The sequence below is a fragment of the Anser anser genome (genome assembly GCF_964211835.1).
Source record: "Anser anser genome assembly, chromosome: 10".
Lineage (NCBI taxonomy): Eukaryota > Metazoa > Chordata > Aves > Anseriformes > Anatidae > Anser > Anser anser.
In genome coordinates this window covers 15,398,903-15,423,384 of record NC_139730.1, presented here as the reverse complement: position 1 = coordinate 15,423,384, position 24,482 = coordinate 15,398,903, and the positions used below count along the sequence as shown (strand labels likewise).

General features: G+C 38.9%; 1 long non-coding RNA gene across 1 annotated transcript; it reads left to right on the top strand.

Annotated features, from left to right (window-relative positions):
* Positions 1–627: 627 nt before the first annotated feature.
* Positions 628–23,391, top strand: LOC310905175. Its single transcript, XR_014588837.1, has 3 exons — positions 628–2,681; positions 5,294–5,408; positions 14,682–23,391. It is a non-coding gene; the product is annotated as an uncharacterized lncRNA (long non-coding RNA).
* Positions 23,392–24,482: the final 1,091 nt, after the last annotated feature.

The window sequence follows — 24,482 nt, the reverse complement described above, 5'->3', positions numbered from 1 at the left end:
TTAAAAGTGTCAGCTTTTCTCAATTTTAGACCCGACAGAAAAGGTCTAGCTATTCCTCTAAAGAAAGCCAAACAGGCAAAATTTCAAACCTGCAGTCTGTATTTATTATGTGATCTCTTAAGATATATTTAAAAAAAAAAAAGTTTTCAGCTGCTGTCCTGTGTGCTGGCAAGCTAGCAGAGCATGTGTAAATACTGATAGAAAATCCAGTTTTGATGGAACCCTACTTTTGGACAGCAAAGATTTCACTGAAGGAAAGTCCATGTGCAGAATATTCTTCTACCTAAGATAAAATGTGAGTTGCAGGACATGTTTAGGATTAAACTAACCCAGGAACTGAAAAGTCCTGTTCTTCCTATGAGAAAACAAGTTCTTCCCTCCAGAGAAACATCTGCCATGCTAAACCATCAAGTTCAGGACTACTAAGTTACTACAACTGTATTTCAGTTGGTCTGTAGCTCTGCTGTTGACATAACATGATTCTGTTTGTGTCAGCTCCCTCTTTTATAAAATTGGCTCTCTTGCACTGATTTAGGGCTATGACAGATCATCTGATTTTTACAGATTAATAGTTACCTAACATCTGGACATTGCAGTACTGGCTAATGGCACCAAATGGGATTATTGCCCAGAACAGTACCCCTATTGCATTTGTCTCACACAGGACATAGCAGTCCAGTAACTCTAATAAAACACTGTGCACGCGAACAGCACACGGAGAGCAGATGGGGGCATTCACTGATGTATGGCGAGAGGAACAGGTGGCACAGAAAGGCCATGACATGGAGAAAAGAAAACTGCTGGGAAAGCCTTACTGCCCTGCAAGCACCAGGTTACCTTTATTTGTACACACTTGCTCGGTGTCAGTAATTCCCCAAGTTCCTCCCTGGAGGGAGAGGAGGCAGCAGGAAAGCACATCACTTCAGACATGAGCTGGCTTTATACTTCGCTAACTCTGTCATAAGGCTACAAACTAAAGAACATTTTGCATGAATCTTGGGACTGAATGCACGCTGTGGATTTAAACAGCACAAAAATAAGGGTTCATGATATCACAGCTAAAATCATGTCACACTAGGATGGTCTATTCCCATTCAGGATATCAGATAGTGGCAACCCTGTTCCAATACACTCTTAGGGTACATGAAGTCATACCATCAGAAGCCTCACAAATATACTTTTAAATAAAGATAAGAACAGATGAAAACTGAATATATGTAGCTTGCTACAGTCAGTTATCACATAAATATCAGCCATTACTTATTCACTACATAGTGGCAATTGCAGTTGTAAGGAAAAGAATGAACTACCACTCTACACTACCAGGCAAGAAACAGACACCAAGATGAGAACTCACTTCCGTTTTAACCTACTGTTACTGCTGAGCTTCACTCAAAATTTTCCAGGTGTAAGATTCAGGTTTAAAACAACAGTGACTGTAATCTGGAATTCAAAGCAAGGTCAGGAATTTGTCATTCTTGAAAACTATCTGCACTGAGCTTAACATACTTATATAGTGCAGAGCTTGCAGTTCTTTCAAGAAAGGATTTGTATTTTCCAGTGCAAGAATAAAAGGCAGTGGTTTTTGTTTGTTGGTTTACTTAAAAAAAAAAAAAAACTTTAGCTAAGATCTATTGTTCACCTTTTGTGCTCCATGTGGTTATGCATGCACAACAACAAAAAAATCTTCTAGTGCTTCTTGACTAGAAAAGACATTGCAACATTCATACCATCATCTGTCACAGTCAAGTATCTGACTGAAAACCCAGAACCAGATTCCATAATGTAGCTCCACAAAGGAGTAATCCCAAAGGAGTTCCAACTGTCTTGTTAACTTGGTTGCTAGTTGGAGCTACTAGAAGACAGAGCTATCCACTATTCTCCCTTCTACGAAAAGAGAAAGGGCATGATGGGGGGAGAGCTTGTGAAAGTCAGATTATTTATTTATTTTGTTGTTTTGTGGGTTTTGTATTTTGTTTTTTTTTTTAATTAAAATAAATCAGAGTTCTTAAGCTATTAGTGGCTGATCACTTGAAGGAAGGGTGCAGCTGTTTTGATTAATGATTAAACTTTAAATATTTATGATGGATGAAGTATGTATCTGGAAATGATTGGGTATACTGCTGTTTGTCATATGCTTCTCACCAGGACTCAACTGAAAATGAGATAATATCACACCAGGTTATAATTCTGGGATAACATGTTGTAAGAATTTGTAGAGACAAGCACTGTGGAAAAAGTATTTCAGTAGTTGAAAGCTGATTCCAGAATGTTTTCAGAATATTTTGAAATGAGCCTTTTTTTTTTCTTAAAAACAATTTTCTGATGACTTGGTGTCCTGGTTCCAGTTAGGACAGAGTTAATTTTTCCTCATAGTAGCTGGTAGGGTGCTATGTTTTGGATTAGGATGAGAAGAGCGCTGATAACATGCTGATGTTTTAATTGTTGCAGAGCAGTGCTTACACCAGGCCAAGGACTTTTCGGCTTCTCGCTCTGTCCTGCCAGCGAGCAGGCTGGGGGTGCAGCAGGAGCTGGGAGGGGACAGACCCAGGACAGCTGACCCAAACTGGCCAAAGGGGGATTCCATACCATCTGACGTCATGCTAAACAATATATAGGGGTGGCTGGCCGGGGTGGGGGGCCGGCTGCTCGGGGATAGGCTGGGCATCGGTCAGCGGGTGGTGAGCAATTGCATTGTGCATCACTTGTTTCTTACACATTATTATTATTAATACTATTATCATTATCACTATTATTATTATTGTTATTATTATATTCCTGTCTTAATAAACTGTCTTTATCTCAACTCACGGGCTTCACTTTCCCGTTTTTCTCCCCCATCCCAGAGAGGGAGGGGGGAGGGTGAGCGAACGGCTGTGTGGTGTTTAGCTGCCAGCCGGGTTAAACCACAACAGTCCTTTTGGCGCCCAGTGTGGGGCTCGAAGGGTTGAGATATCGACAAATTTGACCTGAGTGTGTTAAACTAAAATTGGTATAAGTATTGGACCTGCTTAATAGTTGCTAGTCACGATGTTGATTGCCTTAATCTCCAGTCTGCTGTGCCTGTTTTCCAAATTGAGTTTTATGGTGCGTTACTTTCTGTATGTGCTCCCTGTTGCACTGTTTATCCTTTCCGGGCCCTGGTTTAAGATTGTTATGGTACTGTGCGGTGTAACAATGGCTTATGAAATGATGAAATATCTGGTCACGACTCTAACCTGGTATTTGTACTCAGCACTGACGTCGACTCTATACTTTGGAAACCATATCTCGGAAACTATTAGCAATTACACCTATTGCCTTTTTTCGTTAGGGAGCCAATCTGTGAAGGGGACAGGGGAAGACATGTTTCCCTACCTGTTCACTCTCCCTTTCTCCTTCACCACCCTCTTATCCCCCGAGCTAGTTACGGTGGTTCTCCGAGATGTTGAATATCCTTGGGATACTCAGACCAGCATGTTCTTGTTGTTATGTCTCCTGAATGCGCTTCAGGTTTTGTTGAGGGTTAAACAACTACTTAGGAATCTCATCCGGAGATCTGTCTTGAGGCGGGATAGTTGCGAGTGGCAGGGAGTGTGGGAGGGTATGGGCAGGTTTCTAGAGCAGTGGTCACCTCCAGTGTTTTGGACATTCACCCCTGAACAACTGCAAAATCCTAAAAAGCTGGCAGAATGCTTGAAAAAAAGGTGTCATGACTCTGGCAGTTCCAAAGTGACACAAATCACTGTAGCGTGCTGGGGTCTGGCTTGTGCCTATCGAGCTGCAATTGATGCTACTAGCAACCTAGCTCCAGCTCCTGCAGACGCTCCAGCTCCTGCTCCTGCAGCCACTCCAACCCCTGCAGCAGCTCCAGCTCCTGCAGCTGCTCCCACTCCTGTGTCTGGGTCAGAGAAACGAGCTGTAGCAGTGCAAGTTGACCCCGCATATAAATATGGAGAGGCCTGGCAGATTGATTACATCACACTCCCTCAAACCCGCAATGGCAAGCGCCACGTACTTACAATGGTGGAAGCAACCACCGGATGGCTGGAAACATATCCTGTGCCCCATGCCACCGCCCGGAACACTATCCTGGGCCTTGAAAAGCAAGTCCTATGGCAACATGGCACCCCAGAGAGAATTGAGTCAGCCAGCCGGGTTAAACCACAACACTTGGTATTTAAAGTACTCTTGAATCACAAGTTTTCAAATGCAGTTTAGCATTTACTAGGAGTATCCACCATCTGAACTCCACCTGAAGTGTTGCAGGCAAGCAGAAATAACAACTGCGTGGTAATAGTAGCTACTATGGTACCTGCAAAGAAATGAAGGCCTTACTGACTGATTAAACTGTTAATGTTGATCACTGCCTATCCAGACTGATAGCATCTGTATGGGCCTTGCTAGACAAGAGGGCCTGGGGATCTGGAATTTTTGGTCTTCCTTCTTCAGCAAGAATATAGGGGATAAGAAGATCCCAAGCAGACCAGCTCCATATTCTTCCTCTCTATTCCCTTTTCCTCTGAGGCAGGATGATAGCAGAAGTAAAAATAGTCTACTCATCTCTCCTTTTGATGTGCCACAAAGAAAAACATCACTGAGATGCTTTCATCTTCCATCCAGCATTTTGGAGAATTTTATACTGTCGCCTTTTTTTTTTTTCTTTTAAGGACAGTTGATGGCTTACAGAATATCTCCTGGGAAGATCCTGTCAGGTGGTAGATCTGGGCATGAGAAGAGGTCATAGCTTCCCTAGGGGCCATACTGTACAAGGAGAGGATAGGTCCTCGTAGGTGATGCCATTCAGAGCTCAGTTCATGCCTCCTGCTGGCAGAGAGGCACAGTGAGAGACACTGGTACCAAACAGCATTGTTAGACAAATGGGGAAAAAAACACAGAAAGCCAACTGTTTGAAAAGACCCAGAGCTGTAACCCTGAAGGTGAGAATTAAGTGAAGCATGAGCAACAGAAAACACTGCTGGGTGGTGTGGAATTGTATGCCTGCCAGTTAAAGCACTTGAAATATGCTGCAGTCTTTACAGTAACTGATACTGTTGTATTCGACATTCTTACAAGTCAGATAAGGTTAATGAATAGTTGAAAGAAAAAACCAGCTATGATATGATATGATTTATAAAGGACAGAAAAAACTACATAATTTTCGTTGTACTTTTGGAAAAGTCCTGCAAATGCCTAAGAATTTCACAGAAAATGCAATATATAATTATTAATACACATTTACCTCTAGCACAATGTAAGGTAATTATTTTAGATTTTAAGAAAATCCCGTGATTTGTCATGATTTTTTTTTCAGATAGTTATGAAATAACCTAAAGAACTAGTTGGTGACCTTCCGCAGCAATATCTTCGAAGAAAAAGAGCACATTTTGACTCGGTCTCTAAAGACACATCTCTAGTCCTTCTAGTGAGTAAGTATATATTGCAGATCATATTAACATACATTATCGACCAGTAGCAAAAACTTTGTGAGTGGAATTCAAATTCCAAGATGGTTTGACCACATAATTTTTATTTTAGACAATTTCACCAGGTCCAAAATTTTTTATCACATAGTTCAGCCTAAGGCAAAATTCTAGACCTGAGCTAGAATCCATGATCATTAGATAGGTCTGTGCAGAACAAGAAATAACATGCCATTGCAATCAGAATATTTCTCTATTCATAATGACTACTGCATAAAATCCTTCAGACATAAATCAGCTCCTGATGCTTACTTTTTGAGAAGTCTAGATAATTACTTCCTGTAGTTGTCAATATTCAGAATTACTTTTGCTGCCATTAGAAATATTTAGGATGAAAATATTCTCCCATTGGTACCTTTGTATGGTATTAAGGCTGGGAAAGTATTTATATTTAGGTTTCACCCAAGAGAAAGATTCTTGTATAATTCAGTGCTACAGATAGAGGAGAAAAAACCTCTAGGCCACAATATGTAGTTAATATTCAGAATTAAGTCAGTTTCTTATGCATCAACTGGTAGGTCAAATTCAGCTTTGTGTGCTGTAATTTATAATACAGCTTTATGCCCAAAGCAATATGGAAGCCCTGAAGCAACATTGTGAATTATTATGACTGAATCAGAACACTACCTACCAAAATGTATATGATTTCTTATATTTCTACCGTATACAGACAATAAACATGATGTCAGATAGTCCTGTGCTGCAAGGACACCTAAATAAAATATCAGTTTTATGACCAGTGTCAGCATTTAGCAGTCTACTTCCTGCAGTCTTAGTACAACGTAGTCCTGCTGCTTCAGCTGGTTTAACTAATCCAGTAAAAGTAATACGAGGAAATTTATAACTTCCTTAGAACTCACCTATTTCTCTCCCCAAAGAGATAACAAAACTGCACAGCCGTTTGGGACTATTACAGCGTTGTCCAGACTCAGACTCTGTATGTCATACTTAGTCCTTAATATGGAAAAGACACGAGGCAACGTGCTCCTGGTAGTCCTCAGGAGCTAGAGCTGAACTGCCCTATGCCCTTCTGCTTCCACACCTGGGCTCCTTGCTGCTCCAAAGCAAACAGACCCCCCATTGTCTAGGGGCAAAGCCCTGCTGCCTTTGCAGTGCCACCACCATGGAGGAGGACTTACTTTTGAATGGCTTAAACAATCCTACCCACTATAAAGGGGAACATAGGCAACGGACATCTCTGAAACAGTCAAACCTCCCATTACACTGGCTCTTCAAATGTTAAGGAAATGAATTCCTTCTCTCACATTTATCTGGACAGTGTTCTAGAAACAGGATAAAAAGACTTTATAAAACATACAGTGCCTTTGTCACCTCTAAAACTAGACATGTTTTTATCTTTATCATTTCAAAAGGTAAGTGAACTTAAGACCTGGGATCATTAGGCCAAATGTGTGTCAGAAGCATCCCTCTGAAGTTTATTTTCAGCCATGATGAGTGGTATGTGTGGAGACAGACTGTTTCCATTTAAAAAATGCTAAGTTTTATTCTCCCTCACTCTCTGTCCGAGAGCCCTACCCCATAACAAGTGCATTAGCAGTAAGCAAGTTTGCAATTCAGGCTTGTTAGCTGCTTTCTCCACTCCTGCTAATACTCTTAAAGTAGTATGTTGTATTGTGAAAAAAATAGATTAAAAACAACAACACTCTACTTTTAAAACCCATCAATATTGGCTAATTAATTTTATTTGGATGTCGCTTCCCGCCACAGCATAGAATGTCTCTCTGAGCTCAAAGAGCCTTATTTATACATTTATTGGAGCAGTTTTTCACCAGTGTATCCCTATGACTCCACTATAGTGGATTTAAAGCTCCTCCTGATTTCCACCTCTGTGAGAGATCAGAACTAGTCCCAAGAGGTTTAAGTCTCTCCTAAATTAGTTCCCAATGTGGAAGAATCTGCAAATAAACTAATTAGAGATTAATTGACTAATACATATAGATAAGTTAATTAGAGATTAATTAGTGCTTATATAGTATGTTCCTTAGAAGATGTAAATTGCTCTAAAAGTGCTAAGTATTATATGTCAATTAACAGCGTTTCTATGGCTGACAGTTCTTAGTTACTGTATATGCACTGTACTTGCTGGTGTATCTACCAGTCACACATCTCTACACAATTCCTTCTGTATAGTTTGTCATAATGAATTAGATCTTCTCATCTTCTGAAATAATTAACTGGAGGAAAAACAAGAAAAATCAAATCATGGTGAACCATCAAAATGCAGACACCTCCAGAGAAGAAAAAGAAATGTCCTCTTCTGTTGTGCAAGAAAGGGTGAAGTAAATGTGAGGAGTCATACTCAAGCCTAAGCTGCATGGTTTCACAAATACCCACGTGACCCAGCCAGAACAAGGTCTCCCCCAAAATTCGAAACCTTAGCTTCTGAAGCTCTTCTCCCATGGCATATCAACCACCCAGAAATATAGACAGAAGTCAAAGGAGCATGCATAAACAAGACTGGGCCAGTACAAACTCGTCATGTGAATTCTTTGCCTATTTTACCTAGCCATTATTTCCCATCTGATTTCGGTTAATAAGAATTGTATATTTTTGAATCAATTTAACTCCAAGAGCTTCTGTAATCCCTCAAAGACTATATTACATGGGCTCTGGAGGATGTCCTATATTGTAAATACACTTTTATTTAGGAAAGGTATTGTGAACTTTCTTTCACCCTGGTTTTCAACCCCAACCATATATATTCCTACACATTTTCCCCTGTTTTGAACTGGTTGCTAGCACTAAAGTGTTCATCAAAGAATAAGCAGCTATAACTGAGTCTTGAGTCCTTCCTGGAGATGACAAAATTTGAACTGTAAGGCTTTCATCGAAAAATTTTCAGAAGCAAGTCCTATATGCTAATTTGCACTCTAAAACCAACACCAATGATATATGCTAATAAGACAGTTAATAGAGTTAGGGAAAATTAAGCAATTAATGCAGAAGTCACAACACAATCAAAATTAAGGATAACTATTCAAGTGTACAGATTACCTTGCTGGTGTGCACGCGGGTAGAGCCTTAAGTTACAGGTCAGTAGAACCCAGCAGACTCCGGACACACAAACCCTATCTATACATTCATCAACGCTGACACTTGAGAACCACAGAGGAAGAAGCCAGGACTAGTCTTCTGAAGAAAAAGGAAAGGATTGTAAATTTGTATCCTGGGAAGAAAGACTTTAGCATCTTGGTTCTAATTAGTGTTGGCAGAATTAGTAACCCAAAAACAAAAAAGCCTGAAAAATGAATGCTAAAACAAAATCCTAGGTACAATTATTGCAGGACTAAACATTAGCCAGGAAAGGCTTCTCTTATGCAAGAATCCACACAGCACCAGCTAAATGAGATGTGTATCAAATCCCCTGTTTTTTCCAGCTACATACACACATCCCATATGCTAGCAAAACAATCAAGAAAAAGCCCTTTCATGTAACTCACATAAAATGAGCTCCTCGGTCACGCTTCTAAACCTTCTTCTGGCTATAGCAGAAAGCTCCTGACACAGTGCGTTCTTTGTAAGCACCTCTAGGAATGATGAGTTGGACCGATAATTCTGTTCAGATGGTTTTGGTTTAGAAGATGTAAATGGAGTTTTATTCTTTTGGCAAATAACAGGACTTGTTACGCTACTACCCAGAGGACATTTGAATCCACGGTTATTACGACTGCAACAACGACACAGTTTTCCTTCTCCTTAAGGTTTAACTGAGCAATCCAAACCCTTGTCAGCTGGCACATCTACAGTGAAGAGGCTCATTCTAAACAACAACAATTTTTATGAAATATGCAAAGTTCTTGATTTATTTCTGTCTTTGGTCTTTATAAAAGTTCATATACTGCTATAGTGGGACAGACAACAGACACTTGAAAACAAAACATTTAAAATAAAAGTAATCAAAGGCCTAGGTTTGTTAGAAAAAAAATAACTAACAAACTTCAAGACAGCACAATAAAACTAGTCTGCTGAAGAATTTTTAGTCTTCAAAGGTGCACAACAACAGGACAACTGAGAACAGTCTTACATTACGTTGGATACCAAGGGTTAACAACCTATGCATGATATAAACCACACAGGACTTCATATTTATAAAGTAATATAAATACTAGCACTAATACCACTTACATGCATTCTGCGTAACAGAATTTACCAGGTGTTTAGCACTAAGCCTCAGATGCTTTCTGCTGATACACAGAATACCTTATTCATACTCAGTTTAAATTCACTTCCAACAGTATTTTCTTTAAAGCACAAACATCTGATCTGCTAAATCATGAAACTGATCCAGTGGAAAAAAGGATGTAGAGTTGAAACTCTACTCTGTTTACAGATTTCTTGCTATATAATTTGCAAGCTTTATGCTTTCTCTACTTCACTGTTTCTACCATACTTAAAAAGGAGTAGACACATACTTCAGAGCATCAACATTGGTTCAGCTACCTACAGAGCCTCAACCCATCTTGTCATTAAACACCCATATGTGGTCTTGTTTTTACTCCTGTGCTACAGGCCCTACACCTTGCTCACCAAGAATATTAGCAACAAGGGGCTACCAGACTACAGAACATTATTAGCTTCAAACATAGGTAAGGACAAATCACGCTCAGCACTGTTTCTGTAACTGGAGTTAGCTTTTGACTCCGTAACGCCATTAATTGCAAGTTAGGGACAATTTGCATCTGCTTATGAGCCTGGAACAGAACCATATTTATGAACTAGGAACACCTGCTGTAAAGTGTAAGGGTCATGGGTGTTGAGTAGGATGATATCTTACCTGCAGAGGGTCAAAGGTTCCCAGTGTAAATGCTGCAGGGGTTTGCCACTACTAGTGTTCAAGCCTTAGAGTACAATCAGAGCTGGTCTAACTTCAGGCAGAAGAATTGGTCTCCCAGGTGACAGGTTCTCAGAAACACAGCAAAAGATGCGCTGTCTAGGCACTGACATTTAACCAGTTTGCAAAGGGTAGCAATAACTAAAAGGCAGTAGCTGAATACAAAGCTTTTGGGGCACACACTTCGAAGAGACTGATTTCCTCCTAGCCTGCCTTTCCGCCATTCCCCCTTTCTCTTCCCACACAGAAAGCACTGTGAATACATACAAGAAAGAGTCTGTACTATTTCTGCTCAAAGGTCAGTAATATCATTTTTGTCATTTTGCCTCTTAAAAAAATGTTATTACCTTAACTTGGATGATCCTTTTCAACACAACGCCATGAAGGTGAATCACCTTCCTGTTCATAGGTGCAACTCTAGCACCTGACACATGAACTGCTCCTGATGGATGTGGAGAATGTGTTTCTCTGGCAAGGCTGTGCTTGTGCATTACTTGGCACATGGGAAAATCATTCCTGGATTATCTTTTTTTTTTTTTTTTTAATTTCATTTAATGTTAAAATTCTTCAAATCCTGTTTCCCATCTGGACTCTTCCAGGCTTTTCCAGGACATTTGTAAATGTTTTCATTTCCCTTGAGTACGTACAGCCATCTTTTCAAGTGCATCTTTTCCCTGCAAGCAGGCACCACTCGCACAGCTTTCATACCCAGAGAATGAAACATGCAGTCGAAAATGCGCAAAGCTAGTGCAGGATGAGTAAAAACTCTCAAGTGTATGTTGCTCATTAATTAGTCAACACAGTCTCCAGCTGCCTCCCTCATTCAAGGCTGTTTTCCTTAGCTTTTTTTTTTTCTTTTTACCCTCAAAGGAAACCAGCTCCATACATACAGCTTTCTTTAAAGAAGATTCTGCTGTATCTCTGATGTCACCTATATTAAGTGTTTCACATAAAACTAGAGAGCACACTTTAGTAACATTATGCTGACTCTTTTCCTTGAAGTCATTTATGTCTTCACTTTTTTTTTTTAAATGTTAGAGTTTCTGTTACAGTAGAGGAGTATACTGTAATATGAACAAAATGTGTTAAGTCCCCTGATCTACCTGTGTAAGGAACAGGAGGTACATTATGCACATGAACAGAAAACAGAATCCAGGTAACGTACAGTAAATTGTTATCCAACTAGAAACACAGGGAATCCATTTTGTTAACTGTTTTACAAACGAGTACAAAGGTATCAGTGCTAACCATCTAGCAGCTCTAGACTATGCAAAAAACATTAATATTCCAACATGCACCAGAGTGGCTAGCATACAGATAAAACATATAAATGTGAAAAATTATTTGTCCAAAGCTGGAGAAAATATTTAGAAGCAGCCAAGAACAGGAACTTATATCTCCCGGAGTTTAGTCTAGAGCCATAACCTTGGCTTATTATCAGTGACCTACAACAATTGCTAACATTTCTCAAAAGCAAACACTTAAAATATTGCCACTGAGCATAAAAGCTTGACAATTGACGTGCACACATTTAGATGTATAAAATTGCACAGTAAAAGTTATCTTCCTTGCTGTAAGTAAAAGCTGAGATTACTTGAACGGTACTCGAAGGCTGGCAGATTTATGGATTTTCCATTTAGCCTGCTTCTCAGTTTAAATAACTTATCCAATAGAAAATAAAAATAATTCAGAAGTTTATGTAGAACATTTTGCTGGGATGTCAGATGTTACAAAGTGAGGGAAGTTTAATCACTCTGGTTTTAAACCTAGCTCTGCTAAAGGCCTAGCCAGCATCTAAGTGTTCCATTCAGAAATGCTTTTGGATTGTTTATGTCTTCTTTCACCAAATTTGTATGAAGGACAATCTTGAGCCATCTGGTGCCTATTTAATTTTTAACCACCTCTCACTTGGAATATTTCTTTCTTTATACTTATTTTGTCTTAACAAATTGGCCATAAGCTAAACTGCACCATCTGTGACTTCCAGTAAATACAACTGTTGCTAATGAAATTACCCAGCTTCATCATTTTGATTTAAATGCATTGCCTGCTTTTTCTATGACCTTTCATTGCTTGCCATCAAATCACAGCTTTCACACATTTAGATACACACTCATGTAGGTCAGGCTTCAGGAATAAATCTTATCTGTGAATCTCAAGAAGCCTGGCCAAACTTGCTCAGCAGGCTGGCATGAGCTTCCACAGCCAGGGCCATGCTAAGAAATCATTATGGCATTTGTGACCATCCAGCTCAGGGGCTGAACTCAGTGTGTTTCATGCTCCAGGGCAGATCCCCCGCCATGTGACCAATTGGTCGCTGTTTCTTGTTCTCTTGCCTCCCATTTGTTTGACTGACTGAATTAATGATTCTGGATGCACCAGCCCAGTCTTTTGGCTACCCTGTCTCTTATTCAATCAGGGGACAAATTTTACCAGACAGAACTGGAGGAAGAGACTGCGACCCTTACCTGAAAGAAAAATCACAGGACGCTAATCAATGAAGTAGAGCTGGTGGTGGGGTTTAATACTACCCCGATTATTTGTATAGTATTTTATGTGGAGAATCAATTAGTGTCATTAATTTGAATATGGAGGAATGAGTTCGCTTGTCCCCCTATTAAGCTGGTAGGTGCCAGGCATTTAGTAGCATGCCAATGAAATGTACCTCAATTTACATCAGGACGAAAAGATACAGGTCAAATTTCTTTAGTCAGAATGTGATCTACTCAAGTAGGTATGTGTCTCTAGTAGATAGAGGTGATTTGCACAGCCTTTGTAATATTTTATATGGCTCCTGCAATATTTTTTTAATTAGGAGCAGAGTATGCATGATAACAACAAAGCCCAGATCCCTCAAGCACAGAGATATAGCCCCAGTGAGCTGGGAAAATACGCATTTATTTCAGAGGCATAAGCATCTATTGCAGAGGTCCCTTAGATGCTCTGCTGAGGCTTCGGTTCAATATGGGTTCTCAGTCGCTATCCTGAAATTGCTGTTCTGACAGGACGGGGCTGAAGACAGACTTTCCAAACTCACAGCCAGAGATACCCAAACTGTCATGAACTCAGTTACTGAAAACACCAGTGGGTCAAGCACAAGAACAAATCTGACTACAAAAAAATCTGACTACAACAAACACCTGTAGCATTCCCCCAGCTGTTTCCTTATGAAGATAGTAACATATATCATACTAACACTGTTCTGTTAATTTACAGTGTGTCAAGACCACAAAGAGGTAAAATGTGAACACTTGAACGAGTAATGAATGAGCAGCCAGGTTCCTAGGTCACATACATTGGCTTGATGTCACACCAGGTAATTGCATCAGTTTGTCATCCCTCCTCCTTGGAGGAGGAAGTCACAACACAGGTGCATTCAGCATTATAAAATGAACCTTTTTCTCTGGTAATTACTCAGAACTGTGGAAAGGAATAATGCAAATCAGTTCATCTGAAATCAAAATATAATACTGAACAGCTCAGACTAATTTCCTCTTAATAAGAGGAATGAAAGGCCAAAAGAAACTTACAAAACCCATAGCAGTGGAGTTCAAATTTAATCATTTATCAGAAATATAACAACTAGTCAGCATTAGAAAGATGATGTGATAAAGACACCAATCTCCTCTGTGATTTCATGCTCTCCAGTGTAGATGCAAGACAGTACCACTACAGTGGGCCAACACAGGCATGGAGACAGCTCTGGATGTGCAAAACCCTTTCCTGTACAGTCCATCATCTAAAGGGACATATTTCTGTTTGACTTCCACTTGATGCCTACTCAGCACATCCTTCTAGCTGGAGTCATTACTGTAGTGAGGTCACAATCTACTCTCAGTTAAGCTGACAACAGGACAACAAGCCACGTCATCATCTAAGTGCTACAATTTATGAGGCAGGCTGGAGGACTGACGAGTTAGTAGGTGGGTTATGTTTATACAGAGATATGTTGGTATCCAGATGGAAAAGGCAAACAGAATAAGAGCAGATGGTAATTACACTGGCATTTTTGATAAAATATCTAAACTTGGTACATTTTGTCAGAATAACACAGCGTTTCTGTAAATATGCTTGATACTTTCTTCCTGCCAAGGAAGGGAATCACCTTCGCAAATGAGCTTACTTGTTTTATTTAAACTTCAAAGAAGCCCAACAGTGTCTGCCAGTCTTTGCTGCTCCTTTTTCCTAATTTCAGACAGAAATACATTGTTCTATTACTCCCAGAGCTAATGGCCATGGGAACTTCATGGGATTACACTATTTGCTTACCCCACTAGCACAATCCGAATGCATACTCATAAAAAGTTAGAAAGTTTAACAATTAATGAACAAGCATTGTGTGTTTGGCTTTTCACTTTTTGGTGCAGACTGGCTTCAGTACACTAAGACCACCTGTGAAGAGATGGCATTCGTACTTTGGGAACTTGTGCCTGGGATGACTATCAGAAGTGCTGGAAAGAAGGATAATTTTTAAGTATACTGTGAAGAAAATGTATGACTGGAATTAGGGATTTTGTCAGTGCAATAACCTTCATGATGTCTGACAACGTGGAAGTTTCTAAAGTGACAAGCTGATACACGGAAATAAGACTAACAGAAGTGGTATGAACAGTATTGCTCTTTAGGAAAAACTTCCAGAAGTTGGCAGAAACTTTAGTGCACAGCCCATAGAGCATTGGAATGTTCAAACCAGCTACAAGCAAGCAAGCTGATTTCACGTGTATTTCAAGCCAGTAAAAACTGAGCTTAAAGAGTGTGAACTACAGCCAAAACGCCATATAAATCAAATGCAAGCTGCTTTAACTACAGATAAGATTAAAAAAAAAATACAAAACACACAATAATTAGAGCAAACATCTATAAAGAATAGTTCCTCAACTTCCTTTTGCAACTCCCTTCTGCATTTGGCTGCAGTACTGAAGAGAAAATCATAAAAAGTCAGAACCAGGAGTATAAACCAAGACTCTAAAAGCAAATGGTACATTTTAGATGCTCCAAAAACTGAGTGACAACAGAAAATCACCATGTAATTTGATACATGTTACCTGGTGGGACTGGACTTTAAGATATAACCTTCTGCTAACCCTTCCCCAGAGTCAAGGTATGCACACAGTGAAACCTGCCTGACACCAACTACCCTGCAGCCAGGTATGGTTCCCAACATCTTCATGTGATAGGGCTAGAACAGGATGACATTTCAACTCGCAAAGCTCATGGGTATTACAGCTACATGGATTTCCTAGGAACTATAATTTTGGCAGTTATCTTTGTGCATTAAAAATTACCACTCATCTTGTTCAGTAACTCCTGAAGAGATTCAGAGGTGTCTTGTCCTGCAGCCATAAAAGCGACATGCATCCAGTTGAACAAGAAAATACTGGGTAATCAATTGTGGTTTTTTTTCCTGCACCTTTGAATATCAAAGCCCAAAGGAAAAAAAAAAAGCTCTCCAAATGCACCTCAAGTTAGAATCATGTCTGAAGAATCAGAAACTCAAATATCCCCAGCGCAACAAGGAACAGCTATTTTTAATAGGAAAAGTTATTTGATGAAAATAATTATGCAATTGTTATCACAGTTTATCAGCCTCTGATGTTCTGTGTGCCTTTGTATATTGAGACAAGGAAAGAAGACAGCCGGACTAATTGAAGAGAAATAGATCTAAAGGAACAATCTCTGATAGGAAACATTTTGTGTGTTTTGTAACACACACTTCTCCCTTGTCAACATATCATCTCCCATACATCAGGATAACAGGGTGACTGGGCGATCTATCCAGTCAGCACAGCTCCTCGGAGATATATTAACTCGTTCTGCAGATGCAGTCGAGATGGAGTTACGAAAATGTTATATTGCAAGAACAAAGTAGGAGAAGTAGGAGAAGGCAAGACTGAATAATGGATGAATTCAGATCCAGGAAATTTCCACATAACATTTTTAAGTGAAAAACAATCTTAAGAAGAAAGTTCAGGGGAGGACTAAACTTCCGTTTTGTTACTTGAGATATTCTTAGAGAAAACCTAAGGAGGGTTGACATATGGTCTCTCACAGAGAGGCTTCTATGGAAGGTAAGTTTACTTCTGACTTAAATAGCATACACAAGACCAGATTTTGCTTTGGTATTGTTCAGGTGACAGTTTTTAAACAGATGTTGTATTTCATCCCGTCCTTTTCTATAACCTCCACCCTAATATAATAACATGTATAGATAGGATAACTAATTGTCCCTAGAATTATATTTGTTCAAAACAACACAGGCTCCAGGTCTAAATTTAAATATCAGCTTTGCTAGTACTTATCTCCTGTAACTCGTGCTCCTGTTAGAAGTACTAAGTGAGGGAAATGGAAGTTTTCCAAACACATTTTCTTAATGAGAGCCTGAAAGAGTATAACAGTGCCAGAGATGGCATTTAAAAGGGCAAGCGCTCTGACCTTCAATTCAGAAATAAAATCTTTCTCTCAAAAAACCCAGAACATGCATTGTTCCACTAGCATCAACTTTTTCTTTTTTTTTTTTAAATAATTCACAACCTTAATTTTAAAAGTTTAGTCTCCTGGTTTTATTAGCCTTCTCCTAATTCCCATTTATATTCATTAGCAGTATGCTAGAGGATTTGAAATGTCAGAAAATCAGGAGGCTACGTTTTCTAACATTCTTACATCTTACATTACTTCTAATGTTGAAGTTCTCTTTATTAATTCTAACCGTACCATCTTCTGCCAGTGTATTTGTACGGTACAGATGCAGTACCCAAGAGGTGTAAATTCACACAGTGAAGTTAAACCACTAAAATGAATCCATTTTGATTCAAACGCCAGCTTGACATTTTGTTATTAACTCGGCCCTCTATTACTGGTTTTCAGATGCAACTTCAACAGAGAAAGTTGGCTCAGAGTTTGATGCTGCAGATCTCTAAAATACATTGATTATATGATAACTGTAGATATTTTAGGATATTTTAAACATAAATTAACAAATTCATAGAACTGACAATTTCTGATGACAGGCATCAGAATAGCTAAGTCTCAATAGTTCTAGGTGCAATTTAACAGTATCTCAAGAAAGAGTTTCATGTAGAAGTCTAAATTATGAGAGTCTCTATCCTAACTGCTGTCCAGCAGTCAGATTGCTGTTTATGACATAAACCTGCATTAAGTTATCAATAAAAATGGTGTCCACCACCACCACCACCACCACCACCCCCCCCCAGGGAGGCACAGATACCTGATTGGCAGTTTAGGTCAGCAGATAAGCAAAATACCCCACTTTTGTCAGTTTTGCCCCGTCTGACCTTACGAAGAATGGGAATGAATTCCAAACTGACGTTATTTAGGATAATCACTTCTTCACATTGTGAGAAAACCATTACTGGTTTTTTGCAGCTTGAAGGAATGACAAACCATGACAAGCTCATCACACGCTCTTCCCAAGGTGAATGTGTCCTTTTGTCCCCTTTGTAAATGGTTACAAGTGAGACTTCTCACTGTAATTCCTGGTGAAATAGCTGAATTCAGACAGAAAGGATGGCTCCACAGTGCTTTATTCTAAAGTAGAAATATACCTCTGACAACATGCACACATACAGGATCTAAAATATCAAAACTCCTAGTCATTCTCTCTACTCTAGGAATTTCTTGCTAGAAATCCTCTCCTTACTTCTTTTACAAATAAGATTGCAACTTAACTGCACACAAGCTTCCACCTTGTAAGAATCAATGGAAAAGAATGAGAAGACAGAGCACAAGCCTGATGAAAAAAAGAAAAAAAAAAAGATGATGTAACATCTTTAGCCTTATACCTAAGGTTCTGTGAATGAGTGAGAGCAGCGGGGGACAGTCAAGTAGAAAAGCACTGCTCCTGGTTGGATTGCAATGCCTATCTGCTTGTCTCCATCAAATGCTTGTATTTCACTGTGAAATAAAGGGAAGAACCAAAAGCAAATAATCTTTCCAAACCTTGCCTGCATGTGTTTGTTCAACTTCTACCATTCCTAACTGCTTCAGAAACAATGACCCCAGAGTCATGGAGATTTTATCAACCTTCAGCTTTCGAAACCAGATGCAACAAATCATGTTTGGATTTGTTTCCAGGCACCCCTTTAAGCCAGGTGACACAGCTCCACCGAAGAACTGCTGAGTGTCTCAATTCATTGTATTAATAGAAGTGATTTAGTAAGTAAAAATAACTGCCTTGCTTTCTGAGCCATCAGCTTTGTATTTCATCTAACGTCTTGTTATCTGGATACTCTAAGAGATATCAAAGAACGTATATGATCTGCTTTGCTGCCTTACACTGGACCTTTCTTTGAAATGTTTGAAAAGTCCTTACAAATGCAAGACCAGTAGCTTTTAAGATGCTTAGCAAACCCACTGTCTGTGTTGCCTGCTTTCTGTATGTTTGCTTGCTAAAATGCAAAATGAACAATACTATTTTCTCTCTCTCTCTCAGTTGCAAACACCACAGATGTTTACAAAAATGTCCAAGGGAGACTTAAGAATATTTTCTCCTTTTATCAGTATTCACAGACAAGACCAGAAGAAACAGGGCTCCATATCAGAAGTGAATTATACTGTAAAGGATATACGCATGCATACACAAAAAATGATACACACACACACTTTGCCACCAGCTTTCAGAAGAAACATATGGCTGATACACATCTGACTCTTAGAAATACCTAAGATCTGATACCAATTTTTACTAAATAAATTTCCCTGTTATCTACTGCAATGTTTAGTTTCAGTTTAGCTTCTAAAATATTAAGGAATAGTATTAAGGATAATCCTTGATACTGGGGAATTCTCAAGTTCTGTGTCTGTAGCGACCTGAGAACAGATACTTCAAAATGTCTCCAAGAAATCTATACTGAGCTAATGTTTGGAAGTACATCAGGCTCTTAAAATATGATGTTCTAATATTCTGAGAACACTGAAATAAGTTTTTGATCTGTGGTCTGAAAAACAAAATGCATTACGGACTGGATGAAATTAACTTACACTACTTGCTGAGTGAGAAAAGTGTTTTAAATTTTCTTTTTTTTCCCCACTTGCAGTGATTTCTGTAACATTTCCTTTTGTTGATTCTATAATTATCATAGAAACATTTAGGTTGGAAAAGACCTATAAGATCATTAAGTCCAACCATTAACCTAGCACTATCAAGTCTACCACTAAACCATGTCTCTAGGCACCACATCTACACGTCTTTTAAATACCTCCAGGGATGGTGATTCAACTACTTCCCTGGGCAGCCTGTTCCAGTGCTTTACAACCCTTTCAGTGAAGAAAAGTTTCCTAATATCCAACCTAAACCTCCTCTGGTGCAACTAGAGGCTGTTTCCTCATCTTATTGCTTGTTGCTTGGGAGAAGAGACTGACCCACACCCCGCTCAACCTCCCCTGCACCTTCTTTTCTCTAGGCATAATGACCCCAATTCCTTCAGCCATTCTGCCTAAGACTTGTTCTCTAGACCCTTCACCAGCTTTGTTGCTCTTCTTCGGACACACACCAGCACCTTGATGTCTTTCTTCTAGTGAGGGGACCAAAACCGAACACAGTATTCGAGGTGTAGCCTTACCAGACTCAAGTACAGGGGAAATGCAAAACCCATATTGTTATTGCCTCATGGCATGAGGTTCATTCATGTTCCTAAAGCATGGCGTGGCATTTTCAAGCTGCTTTCTCCATCCTGGGAGGAAAATTCCCCAGTCAGAATGCAGCCTTGTGTATTGTCATCAGAACCCAGCAGACTAAAACCTCCTCCTCACCATCCCATTTGCAATGACTTTGCAAATTGATTTGCAGAAAAAATGTTATCGTGTTATGTTGTACAGACACTCAAAGAATGTTTAAAAAAATAATACTGTACAGGGTAAGATTTAAATGGGGAAATCAAACCTCTTGAACAAAACAGCGAATTACTGTCGGGATGCTGACAGGAGTCTCTGTTGCAAGAGTGCTTGGAATTGCACTGTCAATTCACTCCTTGAACTATCAGCACAGCCAGCTCTTACAATCCAGCTGGTTCATGGTCCTACACGAGCGCTCCAGCACTTGCACAATTCCTTGCTATTCACTATCTCATTGTTATAGCTGCATGTGAAAAGACAATGCTACACGACCTTTCCTCGTTTGCAGTTTCTGCTGACTATTTACAGGTATCTTTATCTACATAAAGTTTGGTCAACTCTGCAGCAGGAGCTGCCTGGGGGAGTCTGTGAGACTGCCAGATTCTCCACCCAGGATGTTAATCAACACATTGAAGCATATAAAGTGTATATATTAATTGGGCTAGAAACAGAAGGAGCTACCTGGGGGAATCTCCAGGATTGTCCCAAGTTCCCACCTGAAGAGCTTTGTCTCATAAGCGACAAAATCTTTGCTGTGAAGCTGGCCAGAAGTTCAGGCAATCACTTCATCTCAGGTCAGTCCATTGTGTCATCTACAAAATGAATTCCAGGGAATTCTTGGACCACTCAAAGCATTAACAACTAAACCTGCTTGGTACACTGACAGAGCCTTGATACCCAGATATACAGCAACCGTATTACAGTTTCCTTCATATGTCACAACTACAATTTAGACTGTATCAATCCTGCTATATTCAGTAAAACAAGTACAGGTTAACAGAAAAATTAAATAACAGACCTGTGTTATGACTACATTGTGCCCTTAGCTCGAGACAAAAAAGAATGAATTTGAAATATGACTTTACACTGGACTTGAGCTAAGGAAAAGATCATAAAATTAACAATAACATGGAACAGTAACATTTCAGGGCCTCAAATGTTTTTGCTCTGTAGTATAGATGCTGTGCATCACTCAGGATCACTACTGAGTGAGTCCAAGCAAGAAGCAGGCTCTGGATGCAAACTTCTGGTTCCAAATTATTGCAGTTTAACGTGTACTCAAAGCCAAACAAGTGCAGGGCAGTCCTAAAGAAAAATGTTAGTATTCATCTTTAATATATATATACATATATATACATTTCCTATTGTAAATTATTTTAATAAGCATAGTAAAAATGTCTGCTGAATTAATGACAGGCACTTGCATTTCAACAGCCAAGCCTGAAAAAACAACTTTGTACATGCAGTGGAAACATTTAAAGTTTAATTCAGTTCTCCTTACACAGCTATTTTTAAAGTTCAGGATTATTATTTTTAACACCTTGTCATCATTTATGACTCCTCCACTTCTGGTTCTGCAATACCATAGTACAGAGAAAATTCAAATTGTTTTCCTAGAAAAAAAGAAAAGCTCAAATAACATGCAAGATCTTCTCTCACGTCCATAGGCCTAAAACAGATGCCTTTCGTATTTAAGTAATCTAAAAGTGTTGATGGGTGCTTGCATATGTAAGACAAGCATGTTACTATACAGGAAATTAAACCCAGGTCATTACAGGAGTCATAACAAACTTTTTATCCCCTCTATATATAGCTCTAGAAAGAGGAAGACAATACACCACATCACATAACAGTACTCCTTACAACATGTCTACCACACTTGTGTAATGCCTTTGACTCTGCAAGTCAATACGTTTGTCAAACATACGCAAATTTGTGCCTATTAATTTTCATGTACACATGTAATTTATCATCATCATCACTATTTGTCTTCCAAAGATTCACAGACATTAAATAATTTCCAGTTTTTTTGCTTAGGATGTAAAGGAAAATTCATCTTTTCTTCCTCAATTTTATATATAAAAGGCCTTTTTTTTTCCCTCCAGATAAATTAATAAACTACAGCTATATCACAAATAAATTTGCATAAGCCCCTCAATTTTACAACTGCTTCACATCCCTGTTGCATATTTCTGTCTTTGAACATGACCTGCAGGTGAACTCTCAATTGATACATCTTAGCTTAAGGTGGCTGTTCTACAGAGATTTCTTCAGGAACAACTTTTCCTTTTTCAGAAAAAGACCTACTCTTTTCGATCTTCCAGTTGCCATATAATATTCTTATTTTAGTTTTAGAATATATATATATATGTATATATATATATATTTAAATGTGATAGAGAATTAGGACTGGATATCTTCTGTTATGTAGATCACTATTTCTCCTTTAAAAAAATCACAAAACAAAATCAGAAAGTGTCTGATGAAGCTTTTTTAAAGCACAATTTACTCATTATTTGTGTAGAACATATGCTGGAAGACAGTTTGATGTTTAAGTGGGACTTGACTCAGCTTTCAAAAAAATAAGCTTGCAGCACTTCATCAAGTCCTTTTAGGGATTAGTTTGTATCAAATATATCCTTATTTGCATTTCAAGTTACCTAAAAGTAACTGCTAACAGCATTTCAAAGAACATACAGCCAGACACTTGGTTCTAAATCAAGGCATTTGATCGACGAAAAAAAAAAACATTATCCACATAATAAAAGACAGACACTGGCTTGCAACAGCATCAGAAATCTGTTGTGCTATATATTATATTTTATATTATATTATATATATTATATATATATATATATATAAGTTACTGTGTCATATCATGGCACAAAGAATATAATAGGGAAGTATCCATAGGACTAAAACAAAAACAAAAAATAACATCAGAACAGCAACAGTTCCACAAAATTAAGCAATGAAATCGAGAAATACTAAAAATAGGAATACCTGTGAAACTTCAGCAAGTTTGCTCTGTGAGTGTGCATCACCTGGCAAGTCTCTACATTTCACTAGGGGAGGCCTGCCTCACTTAAGGAACTGAAAGGACAGTGTCCAGGAAACGTTCTGAATACTGTTAGGAAGAAATCTGGTGTCTGTAGGGTTCCCTTCCACGTCTTACAAATTGAGACAATCTGGAAAGCTTGAGAAGATAGATATCATAAGCAAAAGAACAGACCTCATATGAAAGCTATCTCATTTCTACTCTGGATTCTGCTGCTGGCTCTGTCCCAAAGAATATGTGATACCATGCAAATTACATAAGGCAGAAGCTCTATAGTTTCTATCTGAACTTCATTTTACAGGGGTCCAACATCAGTTATTTGACGTGCAGAATTTCCAAGCATTATCAGTTACTACAAGAGTGGTCCTTATGGTTAAAAAAAAAAAAAACAGGAGCACAGCTTTGGTAACTGAGGTTGTGTCATCGTGTGTCACCATTCAGTAGAGTATGTACCAGACTTTCGCCTGCCCCAACCGTCCACCTGTCAGCTGGTAGGAATGTTTCTACCATGTCTAACAGTAGCATTAAAATTCTTGAAGGTGAGTGATGATTGTCATTATGGAAATCAGTATCTCCATGTTCAGCACAGTGTGAGTACTGCACAGTAAATAAGACATCAGCCATCGTCTGTACAACAAGGATAAAATGAATCGCTGAGAAACTGCTCATTCACCATGCATAGAAATGAAATGAGGTTCTTCCAGAAAATAATATATATGTATATTATTACAGAGCTAAAAAACACCTTGAAAGTGGATCTGGGCATAAGGAGGCCAAGCTGAAGTTGCATGGGCACATCTTAATTTTGTCATTTTCTAATGTGAACATTTGCCTTTGCAACATAAGAGATGAAATTAACTTTACAGGTTTATATGAAGTGTGTTGCATAGCTGGAAACTGCAACTTGCAGAAAGTGAGCCTGCTCACACCTTCACACCAATAGGCTGATACCCCTGAATCAATGCACTGAAAGGGACAGAGCTAAATTCACCCCCTCTGAACGCACAAGAAGTGAGTATTCTAAGAGGAGAATGGACTCTTTCTATCCATTGAGCACTATGGCAAAAAAGTTTAGTTTCAAAAGAACGTATCTAGAAAAAGCAACATGGATCTGGCAAGAGTTTGACATTGCTTAAGGCATGCACAGGTGGATGGAGCTGCAGGCCAGGTCAAAAGAAAAAAAAAAGATTTATGTTACCTAGAAAGAAAAGGGCAGAAGAAAAATAGCCAATCGGGCTGGGCTGCACTGAAGTGAATGAAACAGCTGTTCATACAGGGAAGGAATGGTCAGGTAAGACAGGTTGGAAATAATAATCATAGGGCCATCTGCTGCCCTGGGACTTTGCACCCTCAAGGTATGAAACAAATTTTGTCTTCTAGGAGCTCAAGCAGTGTAGCTGTTACAAGCCTGTCAAGTAAACAATACCTGAAACAGGGCATTAAAGTTATGAGTTTCATGCAAAAGTTGTTCAACTAGTTT